The sequence below is a fragment of the Mugil cephalus genome, chromosome 4 (genome assembly GCF_022458985.1).
Source record: "Mugil cephalus isolate CIBA_MC_2020 chromosome 4, CIBA_Mcephalus_1.1, whole genome shotgun sequence".
Taxonomy (NCBI): Eukaryota; Metazoa; Chordata; class Actinopteri; order Mugiliformes; family Mugilidae; genus Mugil; species Mugil cephalus.
In genome coordinates, this window is record NC_061773.1 from 16,725,327 (window position 1) to 16,737,541 (window position 12,215).

At 42.0% G+C, this 12,215-nt stretch overlaps 1 protein-coding gene across 4 annotated transcripts in view; it reads right to left on the minus strand.

Annotated features, from left to right (window-relative positions):
- grip2b (glutamate receptor interacting protein 2b) overlaps window positions 1-12,215 on the minus strand; it is a 240,363-nt gene that overhangs the window by 65,230 nt on the left and 162,918 nt on the right. The gene's annotated exons all lie outside the window — the stretch shown is intronic.

Here is a 12,215-nt window from a genome sequence, read left to right on the forward strand (position 1 = left end):
TCCTGGTCGAGTCACTGGAGAAGCCAAGACGAAGAGCAGTACTCTCGAGTGGCGTCCAACGGGTCCCAGTCGGGCGCTTTATGGACAATTTGACAAGCTTTATTTAAGGATCAAGCTTTTTGATGCATCAAAATCAGCAAGCTCGGCGAGGTTGTGTGCAAGACCACTTCCGGTTTGAGATTGCCAAAGACACCATCAAAACAGTCAGAGAAAAACTGGTAAAGCACTTAGGATGGTGGTACAGGGACAATCTGAACGGCAAAGAAAGCATTAAGGAGATGCTCAACCAAGCAAAAGAGTGGCTTAAGGCCCTGGAGAGGAGTGGATTGACTGGCAAGTACAAGGCATGGGGTTACCAACATGGCATCCTCTCAATACTCCTGTGTTGGGTCTATCAGCATCTACAGCTCCAGAAGCAAGCCAATCATATCAGTTGTGGAGAAGTTTAAGACAGCCAAAGTCCGGTTAGCCACAACCAGGCTGTGCGGCAGGCAAATGTTGCGGTCAAGACAGGACTGAAGTGGAAGGTCAGTGGAGCTCTGAAGGAAGCGGAGGAGCTCCTACAACATGCAGGCATTGTGGGCATGGTGACCAAGGGGAGCCTGAACAAGCTGGAAGGAAGCAAAGGCAAAGAACCAGAAGATTCCTCAGAGAGACCAGCAAACCTGGAACGCATTCCGGGGAAGTGACCGTCCTGTCGAGCAACCCTGACTGAGGGGAGGTTCAAGTGGCGCCATGATCAGGTGCTGGCGCAACTCACCAATGGACTGGAGAAGGAGAGGAAGTGGAAAAGAACAAAAGCCCAAGACAAAGACCTCCGCTTCATTGGCTTTCTCAGGCTTGTGGGGAAGGCAGGCAATGAGGACAGAGATGCAGAGATCCTCGGTACCGGAAATGGGACCTGATCTCAGAAGGCAACTCAAGTTTCTAGAGGAGATTGCCGTCACAAGCCTCCGATCAGACATCATGCTCTGGTCCCAGACAACAAAGCACGTGGCCCTGAGAATCCCGACAAAGTCTCAAGGTCTGAATCATACAGCTCTGCTCAATTGAATGATGTCTAAAGGAAGCGACTTCTATGCCAGCCACACCACACAAGGAGCAGGAGAAGCAGAGTCCAAGGAGAAGCAGGGTTCAGGGTCCATTCTCTTGTGGTCATCTAGGCGATACATATATTTTAAAGACAGATTCTAACTTAACTGTTTACATACATTACCCTGCTATTCAGCGTCCAGGTTAAATAAGTCTCATGTGCTTTATACACGTTGTTGCCTTCCGACTTTTTATTGACACACATTTAAACAGTGTACAGTACAGAATATAACAGATTAGCATTTAGCAAACTAAAATTGTCCATAAATGCAGTTTCTAAAGTGAATCCTTCTCATGTATAGATGGTATGCACATGATGTCACAGCAAGCAGAAGTCTGTGGTTACAGCCACTGAGTGGCAAAAAGTGATAATAATCTACATTTTTCCCAGTCTCACTGTATTCACTGCTACATTTCGCCATGTTTTTGCCACTCCGGGGTCCATGGCCACAGGTGGACGTGACAACAAGGCATACCCTCTATATGTCCAAATACAAAGAAATGCAATAAACTGTACAAGCTGCAAACCTGCAATTTATTCTTTGGGATTTGAAATGTGGCTACGAAATGTGTACAGGCTTGATGGCTTAACCTCTTTATGTTTGTACTTAAATTACCTTAACAATAGTTATGAGTCCTGTTCTCTCAAATGCACTGGCAGACAAGTTATCTGAGGAAGATGTGTTCAGCCATTGTACTGCTTTTGAATGTCTGAGTTTACTGCAGTTTAATGTGATATTGTGTCCTAAGACAACATAAAATAGCTGCCAAAATGAATGGTGTTGCAGTTTGGCTTTTCCTTGACTAAAACTATGAAAGATATAAATGACTAAAATGTGACTAAGACTAATAAGCAATTGTGTTTGAAGGCAAAGACTAAAATGAGATGATGTTGTGAAAACAGCATGGATCTATCCTTTCACTCCTGAGTCATCTCATGGTTTGCCTGGTGATGAGGCTGACCAAAAGTCCTTCAGACCTACCAGCGCCTGTCTGCCACTTCAGAACTGACAACATATTTCACTCAAACAAAATCACAGACTGTAGTCAATCAAACTGAAAGCATCAAACTCTAAGTAACTACACAGAAATGACAAGAAGTACTCTCTTATCTCTTCACTTTAATTTGTCAAACCACCCTCTTGGGGAACCGATATGCACATCATGCATTTCCATGTACTTGCATATTTGCATATTTCTGGAGGAGAGATGACTGGTTTCTTATTTGATACACGGCCTTGTGAATGCTGACAGGAACTTCAATGTGCAACAGATCAGAGAGTGGAAACCCACAATGTCTCCAGCTGATACACTGCCCAAAAGTACGTTTGACTTCCATCATTTAGTTTTCCATGTTTATTATGATGATGTTATGTTGTGTACAAGCAGTCAGACCAGCCTGAAACCAGGGGGATAGCAAACACTTTGTTTTCAAGGCTGCTGTGAGGTTGGACAATTTCTCAGAGGCTGTAATGGTTTTAAAACTGGTGTGAGTCACTATATTAAAGAATACATTTGGGAGTTTTTGCCATTGAGCTCAGAGAGGGAACTACTAAAAAATAACTAAGTAAATAAATAAATAAAACATTCGGATATCAAGACTGTGAGATCATTGCTAATTCATGTGAAGATGAAGAGGAAAGAAACATAGAAAGGAAGAAAGAAAGGGTGAAAGTTGTGTATGAATTAATGGGGTTGCCAAATGATTGTGTGTGTGTGTGTGTGTGTGTGTGCGTATGTGTGAGAGAGGGTATGTATACAGTATAGAAATCCATGTACTCCATTAGTGCGCGTGCGGTAGTCAGGAAAATCATCAGCTTTCTCCTCCAGACACAGACACACACTTACACTCACACTCACACACACACACAAACAACCGTGCAGTCTCGAAACACTTGAGAGCACATTTTATGTTGCACATGGTCAGACTTTTCTCATTTTGCTACGGCGTCTCGTTTGCTCTCCTCTTCTCCCACTCTCTCTCTCTCTGTCTGTGGGTTTCAAGTGCAAATGAATCCACACTCCGAGGATTATGGGTAAGTACTTTGAAGTGGCAAATGATGGCCTCCTGTGGTTGTGTGCAGGAAACACACATGCACACATAAATAACGTAGCCACCCAGTCGTGTGCTTAAAGACCCCTCCGTTCACACTCAGATACCTCATGCTGGGCGGATGGTTAAGAAAACACACCGACAGACGAGGACAGACACACAAACACACAGAGGTTGGACATGTGTTCAGCGCTCTTCACAGGATCGACTCATGCTACATACAACAAAGAAAAGCCGAATTAAAAGCAGAAAATTCCTCTTCTGTTGATCATACTCAGATTCATTATTGAATTGTATTGAATTAGAGATTGATGTGTGAAATATTTATGTGTTTTTGTAGCACAGCACGGGACTGCACAAAAGATCGTTAGAACCGGTGAAAAAAATGCTTCCCTTTTCCAGCAGAAAGAAACCTCACTTCATGTGACGTGGATTGTGCCATTGCCCGCCCTTTTTACAAGATGAACAGACTATTCCCTCCAGGAGAAGTGGATGTATCTTGAGCACAAGATTATGACCGATCTTATAGGTCAGGGGTCGTCAACGTTTTCCCAAATTGATTGAGAGATTAAGAAGGGACCCCCTACCTACTATATGTGTATATTTTATTATTATTATCATTTTGCATTCAATATTAAGCCGTCCCTTATCCCTTTACTAAAATATATTGGATTCATGTTTTTCATGTATTTAAAGAAATTTTAATTTGTGGGGGGAATTAAAAAGTATATAAAAAATGTCTAATCAACCATATATTATTTTCTTGTGAACAAAACATTTTCAACAGTCCACATTTAAAGGAGCATTCACATTAGCAGAGAGAGAGATGAGCTGTAATATATTAATAATGTAAGCCAGAGATATGAAGCAACAAGGTGACGTTGAGGTATATTGACAATCCAAAAGTCTCCTGACGACGACGTCACGAAGCGTTTGACGACGACAGCGGCAATGTCCGATACGTAGCTTATCTCACCTGCAGTGCGAGCGCACACCAAGACACAGAAAGTGTATATCATTGCATGCCTTTAGCGTAACTTGTAATGTGCCATCTTTTGTGGTACAGCATCTTCGGCTGGACAACTTATGGCTTCAAATTGTGCATTTACAGTATCTATATCATGTTACCCTGTCGTTAGCATGATAAACATCTGGTTCCGCTAGCCGCTAGCCCCGGTGTTCTTACAACTCATGGCTCATGTCTACCACTTGAACGAGGAGCAACAACTCCCCATATCATAACCACCGGCTTACAAGTCCCAACAGGCATGAATCAGAGTGGTAGTTAATTCCAAATTCAGGTTATCATTTTTACTTCTTGAAAATGCGGCTCCACGGTTTCCAAATTCATCATATTCAAAAATTTACCCAGAATCCAAATGTAAATTCACTTAAGCAGCAAACTCTTGGCTCTTCAGTCACAGTAATCTTTGTCTTCCAGAGGCTGTTAGTGGCTCACAAAACAGAATATAAATCTTAATGATTCAATCTGTCCTTGGGAGTCATAACTTTTGCCTCAAAGTTTTTACCGAAAGTGCATGCAGAAGCCTCCTTTTTTCCTGATTTTTGTACTTACTTCGGTAATTTTCACATTTTGTTCTAGTTTGAAGACAATAACAGTTTTTTTTAGTGCTTCCTATGAATATCAAATGCCCGTGCTTCAACGCTCCGTCCCATTTTAACTTCTCTTTATTGTGGCTCTACCTCCTTTTCACTCTCTTAAATTCCCCGTGCCTTTCTCTCTGAGTCGATATCTCCCCCTGCTGTGCATCTTCATTCCATCATTCACGCAGCACTCTCTACGCTGCAGGACACAAATGAGGAGAGATGGAGACCAAAAGCCTCACAAGAGACAGGAGAGGACGACGTTGAGGGAAAGAGAGGATTAGTGATACAAGAGGCGAGGAACAGAGACAGAAAGGCAACCAAAGAAACCGCTCTTCAATTTAATAGTTCTGTCTGTCAATAGCATAGTGGAGCGAAACCCAGACTTTATCAGAACATCATAATGGGCGTGTTTCAATCATTAAAAGAAAATACACTGATCAGGCATAACATTAAGACCCCCTGCTTAATATTGTTCCTAAAGCTCTCTTGTGTGTGTGCCTGGGATGGGGATGGATACTGACATCAAGGAGTGCCATTGCTATCGGGAGGGGGTGTCTGGTCTGGTCTAGGTGGGTGGTACATGTAATATTCACAGAAATGCCAGGTCTAAAAGTTTCCCAGCTGAACAATGAACTGTCACAAAATGGTCAGTGTCATTTACTTATCCTGTCAGTGGTTTTATTGTTGTGGCTGATCAAACTTCCAACTTCACTTGGATGACATGCATAACTACGTCGCTGTTCCAAAATAAAATACATTTTCTTATGGTAAGTTTCAGGCTGGCTTCCAAAGAGTTGTTTCTAGTGGCCAAATTCTAAGACAATTCTTAGAATGGTGATGTTTTCTACGAATTTCCCCTAAAAGTAGATCCTGGTGAAGATAACGGGTATTCCTAAAGCACCTTAGCCCCTTAAGGTGAGATCAGTTAAGAGCAGGGAGAAGGCTTAGGAGTTTCTAAAGTATAGCTTACTGTTTATCGACAGAGATTTTCTCTTTATGTGAAATATTATTTATAATTGCACAGTCTTCACAGAGATTGTGATTCTTTGATTAAGTCCATTGATTTGACGGCCCATTCTATGTCCATTATCGCCAGAGCGTATTTTTATCAAGCTTTTAGGATCAATCACTCACACCTTTTGAAGTGATGACTCCTACCTAGCCACGGGGTCAATCACACCTCCGAAATAAGATCAGAGTTTCTGTCCATTACATTGCTCAGACTTGTCAGAATGTCCTGGAATCACTCCTAAGTTAAGACTCATGGCAGAAATTTCTAGGACTAGGAGAACAACAGCTGATACAAATCAATTCACAAAGAGGTAAATTCCAAATAATGAAAAATAAAAAAAAAAAAAGAGAAAACAAAACTCAAAAACAGTATATTCAGTGACATACCAGCCAGAAGTTCAACTAATAGTACGATAGTGTTCAACCCCGAGACAAAGACAGTCTGAGGCAATGCAAATAGTTATAGATCAAATGTAAATCAAAAAAAAAAAAAAAAAATCAAATCTGTAAGAGAAATAGTATAAACTGCATTAAATCAGGAAACTAGTGAAAAATGGAGATGGGGATGAAATGAGATAGAAAGCGAGACAGAGGAGAGGGGTAGAGTGCAAATCAGCAGGTTTCTGACACTGCAGTCTGGAAGTCGGGCAGGTTTGAAATGCAAATTAACCCCAAATCTGTTTTCTGCTCTTCCTCTGTGGAATCACGGCTTCTGCCGTGCCAGCTTCTCTACCTGTCAGTCGTCTCATAATTCACTCTCTCATTTCTCCCTCTGCCTGTCCTCTTATATTTCCCTTTTCCATTTTCCCCTTGCAGGTTCAGCTTACCAGGTTTGGACGAAACCCAAAAAGAGCAGGTTTTATCATTGTGTTTCTTATTAGGGTGAATGTTCTACTAGGGGTCATACAAGAACAAACGCCTGAGTATTTCTAATCATGAAACTAAAGATATGAGAACTGCTGCTGTTGCCACTTTCGTTAAAAATTAAAGCATGTTTTTGAATGCATATGATGGTGCGTTTAATGCTGCACAGAACTGTTTTACTGTGTACAAATCCTCCAAATATTCAGTGCGTAGTAATGATTGGTAATTTTGATTATAGGTATCATTTGATTATTAATCCGGTTTTCAAATGAACAGTTGAGAATATAGTGATGGAACTTTCCATTTGGTTATTGGTCTATGTAACCAAAATAATTAATAATCATATCAATTATGAATGCTGAGTACTATAATTAGTATGAAGCACAACTCCATGCAGTTTTTGGTACGGCATGGAACATGAAACTTTGCAAAAACCAATGTAGACTGATTATTTTTGCCTGAATTTCATGTATTTTAACAATACTGACCAATTTATTGGCCACAGGAAGTTAAATTGTACAGATTGGGCCAAAACTATTGCCGTCAACTAGAGATTAAAAGGAGTTGTCTAAAGTGCTGCAGGTGGAAACATATTGGCAACCACTTTTTCCCACTCCATGTTTATCAGACATGTCTTTCATTGTAATTATTTCAAATACAAATGGAAAATGCCATAAACAACTGGCAACTTTCACTGGTTACCACTCTTTCAAGATAATCACTCAAATATAATACAGCACTACTCTAGTGTATCCCATTCTTTAAGAGGAAGATGCTCCATTCCATAGATTTGGGTTTATGACAATATAAGTCAGAAGAGTACAGGGTTTTCTTTTCATCCATTCTTTTAGTTGGATGTTTGGAGTTGTTTTATCACGCCCACTAGAGGTTTCAGAACGCCTAAATAGTCTTCTGATTTCATTGTGTCCTGCAAAGCTGTGTCACCCTATGACTAAGCCTCCACATTTCATAGTCATTACTTCCCTCTGCGAACATGGAGCCAATGTGACTCAAAGCTTATTTTATTCATCTGCCCAATGAACATTCTCCCATAATCGTTGTGAACTGTCAACATACATCTTAGCAAACTCCAGTTGAGAAACAGAAAAAAACTGTTTGTTCTTCCCAAGTTGGCCTTCATTCACAAAACACTGTGCAGTGCAACCAGATGCTGTGGGGCACAGATCTTAAGACTCAGTTTTGCAAATATGCTTCTTTTCATTTACGTTTCCTATTGCAGCCTTGAGATTTAGTCACAAGAGATGTTCTCGCATCTTTTACCTTGACCAACATTTAGAATCACTGTTACTTTCCCCAAACTCTTTTCTTGTCTTTTGCTTGTCTGTGTTCATGGTGGTGCACTTAACACAATATATTTCTCTCTTTAATGAATGCCGAATGACAGACTTCACAGAGAATTAGCACTATAGTCCCATCATGCATAAGTTCTTCTTTTTCTACGTTGTACTAATCATTTTGCTAGACTATTTTGTAAGCTCTTTGTAGAATAGGAAAGAGTTCAGTTGTTTTCTCAACTTTTTATTTCTTCGACAAACAAAGCTACAAACACTGTTGGTTATCAAATTATTACATATTAGGCATTTTGCACTCCATTAATTGGCAATTGTCTTTCTCCAGTTCAGGTCATAGCTCCCTGTGGCTTATTTTACTCAACAATGCCACTGATTAAAACTCTAGTGTTTTTGCATTATGATCTTTTTGAAGAAGCAGGTCAAAAACCACCAGTGTTCCCAACAAATAACTAATAATAAGTATAGTCTCGATCATGATTTCCCTCCCTTCCTAACAAAGCAGTTAGTTTGTTTTCTTCTTTTTATGTCGTATCACATCAATACTGAGTTTATGCAGGACAAAATCCACTACGTTGTCCTGTCATCAAAAAACTACCACTGACAACCATGTGATATCTTGTTGCCTGTGTCTGGACCAAACTACACTACAGATTGGGTGTGAAGCACATATTCTATGTATTATGAAAGGAAATAACCCTCCATACCAGCAGGTGGCAGTAGTTTGTATTCCTTTTTGAAATTGCGAAACCAGAAAAAGTGGACCTAGCAAGTAATACCAACAAACTGTTTCACCTCCACTAAATGAGGCTGATCAGTTGGTCTACAGTTCATTCATCCCCTTTCACAGCTCTCTTACTGTGCACTGATCTCGATTCATAAAGTTGAGTGGAACATAAAGAATCCATGAACAGGCAAGAACTAGGGCTACTACCGCATTAATGGCTGCCCGACACTAGACAACATCCGACCCTCCATTTATGTTATTGTGTGAGCTCTGTCTTGGTGTTTCATGTCCTGCTTTACTTTCTGTGTTCTCTCCCGTTGACTGTGACTGGTTTCTCTTTGTGTTCTCAGCCCTCATTAGTTTCAACTCTTCAGCCCATGTGTGTATACATCAATCCGGCCTATGATCACTGACAGTAAATAACATTGACTATCTTATGATGATACAATGTCTTGCTGTGAAACATTCGGAACTGGCATTAATATGGATGTTACTAAGACATGTATCACCCACCTAGACCAGACCATACCAGGCCAGACCAGACCAGGCACCCCCGCCCCATAGCAATGACACTCCTTGATGGAAGGAGTCATCCCCAGGGGGATGCAACCTGACACAAGCAAACACACAGAAACGGTGTAGGGATAACTAAAAAAAAAACACATGAATAACAGCATAACGTGTGACCTGGCCTCCGAGTTCAGTAGATCTCAACCTGATCACACCTTCAAAAGGTCCATGTCCATTCTCTGATGAGTCACAACTGTTTCGGAGGCAAAAGGGAGACCTGGACAATATTAGAAAGGTGGTCATAATGTAGTTACCTCCCTTGAGTCGTCTCTGTTTTCTTACCCACTTGCTGTTATATCCCCGTATCTCCTAGTGTTTCTGTTACACCTCTTGTGATTCCTTCCTTCCAGGAAACCTTTGGTTTTTGGATTACCTTTGATACCCTGAAGCGCTTCCACCTCCCTGATCTTGTAAGTTTTTATTCAACTTCTTTTGTTTCCTGCCTCTGTTTCCCCTGGTGTCTTGTGTTAGGGTCCTACCTCACCCCAAAGCACAACATACTGTGTGCGACTGTCGAAACACTATTCATTTAAATATACATATTTTGTTCATTCTGTGTTTATTTGTGGCAAAAAAAGGAAAGAAAAAAGATGCCGGTTTGTGGAAAATGAAGATCTATGGATTGAACAAAGAATCAGTGCTCTTTTTAAAGCTAGTCTGGTTACTTTTAGTGTTAATAAATATAGAGATGATGGTAAACAAAGGTCTTCTGTCTTACTCACGTATCAGAAGGGCATGATTTCAAGCAATTCCGCTCCTCTTTGAGCCCTGCCATCCCCTCCGACTCTCTTCTTATCTCATGCTCTTTCTAAATATTACTCCCCCCTTTGTCTTTCCTCGTCCCCGCGCTGACTCCCTTGTGACATAATGAGGCCAAAGCGCCCAAAGTGTGAAACCTCTGTGTCTGTCTCGCTGCGTCGTCCTCTATGCTTTTATTTGTTGGCTTTACGTTTTTCTCCTTCGGCTTATTGTGTTCCCTGGCAGCGGGCTAAGGGAGCTGAGAATGGCCAAACAATGGATTATGAAAAGGTTTCTGAGCGCGCTCCTTGAAAAACGTCAGCCCGGGCTCTTATCTGCCTCCAACTGCCGAAACAACCCTCGCACTTGTCACAGCCTTCGTTCTTTAACCTAACATGAAATGCAACCTGTCATCGCTTCCCCGTACTCTCCCTAATATTCTGTTGCCCCTCTCTCTTTGCTCTTTTGTTTGGGCTTGCCTCTTCTTGTCTCCTCCGGGCTATGTTCCATTCTCTAATCTCTCCGTCACTTATTGAGGTCCTCACCCCTCTGTGCCTGTCCCTCTGGTGTTTATTGACCTTTCGCTACTATTTTGCTCATTCTCTCCTGTTGTTAGTGCGGGTTTCTTATCATTCCTAGTCACCTGTCCCTTCTTTGCTTTTATTACCTTATTGATCTTCATACAGACTTCATACACACAAAAAACCTGAAACCAGAAACTAGAGCAACCCGCCAACCGAGCATCCTACCACAGCTCATTTCATACCCGGTGTTTAGGATTTTAAAGTAGTAGCAAGTAGCAGCAAGCCGGAAAAACGTCAGCTCCACCAGTCGCACATTATATTGCCTCACGCCTGCAAGTTGAGGCTCTGCCACCACCAGTCACTTTGGTGGTCTGATAACATTCTGATGGGAGCGTTCCCAGCTCCGTCTCGAGTCTACACTCACCGTCATCCCCCAGCTACACCTGGCTGGGATCTGGGGCTCCCTCGACGAGCACAGTGCAGCTGTGAGCAGCGCACCGAACAGCAGGTGAGAGCCCAGCGGAGGTTTGCATCATTGCGGCTGCCACGCAAGTCGAGTTTGACAGCAACTCGGTCGGGTAGTCGAAATCAAGCAAACGGACAGGACGAGGCGAAGGGATATTTACAACGTCTCTCATCCTACTACTTTCCGTGCTCTTCTTTCACTCCACAAACTCCGTTCATCAGCTACTAATTCTGCCCCTCTCTCTTTCCACCACTTACCTCTCACCTCTCCTTTTCCTCATGTTCTCCCCCTTTGGGGCTCATAAATTATCACTCGTCTTTTCAGCGTAAGGAACCAGATCCGCTCGGGCGAGGCACTACATGTTCGGCCCGTATGTTCGCCTCCATTTGGAGTTTAACTTATTTTTTCCGCAATATGCTTGGCAGAGATAGCTAAACGCAAAAAATACCATGGCAGCACATCATCCATACAAAATAAAGTGATACAATTCAATCCATTCATTTGTATAGTAGGCGCAAAAAAGATGTAAGAGGTTTCAACCCGAAAAATATTAAATAAAAATACAGCTTTTATCAATTTCTCCAAAGAATAAAAGGACAAATCAAAACCTCTCTTCCGCTTCTTCCTGTTGTCCAACCAATTGTAAAACGTGACCTCAACATCCCCTACGTCACCTGGAAGCGCTGGATACTCAAGCAGATCTGTTACCCACAGCGGCCCTCCCATGAAAACCAGTAACGCTTGTCGTTCATTCGTTCCTGCGGTTTACAGCCTAGATTTTGGCTGACAACATTTTTCTATTATATAATGTCGCACGTTTCCCTGGAACAGCAGAGGTGAGGTTCTCATGTTTGTGTCTTGTTGTTCCTGTCTGTCCTTTTCCTGTTGCTCTTTTTATCTTTTATTTTTTTGCGGTCCCTGTCGACATTTTCCATCCCTGCACTTGCCTTTCTTTCCGCCCATCTCTTTTTATCGCTGCGTGTTTTGCTCATTTTTCCTCTGTTTTACTTCTGGCCCACTTCTTCCTCTTCCTCCAACTTTCCCGCGATCTCGCCACACTCGCCTTTTTCCCATCGAAGTCTGTCTCCGTCTCTCACTCCCACTCTTCCTCCTCCTCTCCCCCCTTCTCGCTCTCTCTCTCTCTCTCCATGACTCGACTGTGCTCTCTCCGCTGGAGGTATAAATAGGGCTCCTAATAAAGTGCTAATTAATCTCTGGTGACAAAATCAAAGAAAGCACATCTGCATCGCTG